At 39.9% G+C, this 3,385-nt stretch overlaps 1 protein-coding gene across 1 annotated transcript in view; it reads left to right on the top strand.

The window, feature by feature from the left end:
• The first annotated feature begins 1,319 nt into the window (after positions 1-1,319).
• Positions 1,320-3,385, top strand: part of LOC108968761 (BMP-binding endothelial regulator protein) — a 132,173-nt gene continuing 130,107 nt past the window's right edge. Inside the window, exon 1 of the mRNA XM_018932993.1 lies at positions 1,320-3,110. The gene's annotated coding sequence lies outside the window, so the exon portion shown is untranslated. The remainder of the gene's footprint in view (positions 3,111-3,385) is intronic.

The following is a 3,385-nucleotide window of genomic DNA, read 5'->3' on the forward strand; positions in this document are numbered from 1 at the left end:
CTTCTGAAATTTCTTCCGTCAAATTTTGTGTTTCTGACGTTTTTTTGTTAGTCGGTAACATAACCTTTGTATGGGAGGTGGGCGTGGTTATTAACCGATTTCTGCCATTTTTAAACTGTATATGGAAATGGCTAAAAGAAACAACTCTATACAGTTTGGTTGACATAGCTATAGTAGTTTTCGAGATATGTACAAAAAAGATAGTAGGGGGCTGGCCACACCCACTTTTCCAAAAAAATTACGTCCACATATGCCCCTCCCTATTGCCATCCTTTGTGCCAAATTTTATTTTAATATCTTTATTTATGGCTACTTATTATTACCCCTTATAGGTTTTCGGTTTCCGCCATTTTGTGGGCGTGGCAGTGGGCCGATTTTGCCCATCTTCGAACTTAATCTCTTATGGAGCCAAGAAATACGTGTACCAAGTTTCATCATGATATCTCAATTTTTACTCAAGTTACAGCTTGCACGGACGGGCGGACAAACAGGCATCCGGATTTCAACTCTACTCGTCACCCTGATCACTTTGGTATATATAACCCTATATCTGACTCTTTTAGTTTTGGGACTTACAAACAACCGTTATGTGAACAAAACTGTAATACTCTCTTTACCAACTTTGTTGCGAGAGTATAAAAACGCGCGTTCTTTTCCTTTGCTATATTTCAACATCCGCGCTCAATTCTATAATCTTTCTGCTAACTTTGGCGCTCTATTTTAATACCAGCGCTCTTGCCACTTTGCAATCAGCTGTTAACGCGCTCTATTAACTTAAACGCACGCATGTAAGCCAACTATAATTAATTAGTAAGCATTCTAACGCTTGAGTGACAAATAATGCAATGTGTTGCATTACTGAGAGATAATAATTATAAACGAAGGCGCTCAGCAGCATCTCTAACGGCCGAAGTTAACATAACAGAGTTCACAAGAGCTAGTGTAATAAAGGCACAATCGCCACTGCTTGTGTCAATTGCAAGTCAACAAAGTGACGAAATAAGCATAAATGGCATTTAACAGTAACGCGTATAGCGTTTGTAAACATTGTAAGCGACGAGTAAGAGAGAGCGCACATACGAGGCGCGCGCGCTCTCTTTGCGTCTTATCAAATACAGAGCGCGACTGCAGTCAACAAACAACCACCGCGCACTTGTACGTTCGTATGTGTGTGTGTGTATTGGTATTGAACAACGGAGCGCAAGCAATACGGCCAACAGCAGGCAAGCAATTGATTTGCCAGTCAAGCAGCGGGCCAAACCAGCACGTTCGGCTCAGAGTCGTTTCGTCAGAACACAACAGTTCACCAGCGGCGGCGGTCAGTAAACATGTGTGAGCGCATTTAGTGCTTTAGACTTTACTTGCTTAACGATATTTTGTGTGGTTTAAAAACGCGAAGCGCGGTTGCTAATTAACAACAACCAAACACGACCGGCATTAAGTAGTGAATAAAGTGAATTAAATTGCGCGTGTTATTAGTTTTTGTGCACAAAACCGACTGCTGTTTGTAACGCGGCGTCTAATTATAAAAACGGGTTATAAACAGTTTTCCTTCTGCCTATGCGTGCTATTGTTATTGTTGTGTGAAAATACGGACAAAGTGCAAAGTGATGCGACGTAAGGACTGCATTTGAACGCGAAAAAATTTGTGTATAGCCATTAGTCTGAGAAACCGAGTACCGCGCGCTTGTGAAAATAAAATATTTTTCAATAAGTTAATAAGCAGCGCTATTAAGCGCCTTTGTTTTAACTGTCGTGCAAAAAGGTTCGTGTGAATGTAGCGTGCGCGCGCGAATAACAACCGCAACAACAACAACAACCTGTGTTTAAGTAAACGTCAGGCAAATTAAGTCAGTGATTTTACCTGTAAAACGGACGTGTGACAAGACGCGCCGCGGCACTGGCTTATTAGAGAGCCGCGCAACTTGTGGCGCCACCAGTTAATTATTGTAATTATGTGCAATTATAAGAATATAACACTGTTATATAACTGTAAAATCTGCGCGCGCTTATATTTTTAAAAGTAAACCACGCGCCTTTCAAGTCAGTAAGGCAGTTATTGTAACGCGGCGCGCTACCGAAAATAATAAAGTAATAAACAACAGCGTTGCAACTGTTAACTTAATTTATGGCAACTGCGTATGCGTACGCGCGTGCGTCCAGTGTACCGCACGCATGTTATTAACACTTTGGCTGCGTAACGTTTTTGACACGCGCGCGCATCAATTAGTTTTTCGGCGTATTATTAAAAATATAAACGAGCCGTGCGAAAGCATGAGCGTAAATTGCTGATAATAGTAAGTGTAATTGGCTTTTCACCACAAAACGATGATAAGACAAATAGTGGCACGCGTACTTCCAAACGCTCAACATTCACGTCTTGCCGTTCAAATAACAGTGTCTATGCATCTTCATGTCATATTTTGCGAACGCAACGCGCGCCATACTGCACTTGCTGCTGTTGTGACTTCGACTGCTGCTGCTGCCATCAGTTTTCCCCAGTAATGTGTTATCGTTGCATGCGCCCGACTGCAGTCATCCTGTGTTCAGCCGCTGCGCGCATTTAAGACGATACCGTGCGCATTTTCCATTCATTCACAAATCAACCGTCGTGCGCTATTGTCAGCTGCTCGGCTGCCGTTTACATTCACAAAACGTTTTTCTTCGCCTTTCTCATTTCGAAATCGCAAGTCATTCATGAGACGCGTCGCTCGCCACACGCGCGTACGTTCTTAGTGCATTCGCATAAGCTGATTGTCAGCAGTGATTTTGCGACAAGTGAAATGAAATAAATGCATCAAGCAAATCGCTATCGCAAATGCAAGACGGAATAAATTTAAATGCAAAATGCAATTCAAATGGCCAGCAAAAAAAAAAAAATAAAAATAAATCAATTTTTTTTAATGCAAAATTAAATATATGTATATGAATGCGGAGTATAATAATCCCAACGTAAATCGTAAAAATTCGTCGTTGCTCTCACCGCGCGCTGTAATTAACGGTTATAAAATTGATGGAATGTGCTTGTGTGAGTGATAATGGCATTACAATCGGTTTTATGAAAAACGCAATTGCACGAATACACGGCGAAAAAATTAGTGTACAAAAAGGTAGGTTGGCAAAACTGTTTGTGTTACATTATGTTTTAGGGTGTGTAAAGAAAAAATTAAAATAAAAAGAAATAAAATAAATGCGGTTGTTGCGCTTGTAACGAAGTATATAAATTAGCTAATGTGTTACAAAAACTATAAAAATGTATTTTACTTTTTAATGTGTGTGTGAGTGAAGCAAAAAATATAGTTAATAAAACTAGTTATATATTTTAACTAATACTGCATAATTTTTTCAAGCTACATTGCTTTGGAAAAACTGGAAATAAAATTTA

The sequence above is a fragment of the Bactrocera latifrons genome, unplaced genomic scaffold (genome assembly GCF_001853355.1).
Source record: "Bactrocera latifrons isolate USDA-ARS-PBARC rearing strain unplaced genomic scaffold, ASM185335v1 scaffold_23, whole genome shotgun sequence".
In the NCBI taxonomy this organism is placed as follows: Eukaryota; Metazoa; Arthropoda; class Insecta; order Diptera; family Tephritidae; genus Bactrocera; species Bactrocera latifrons.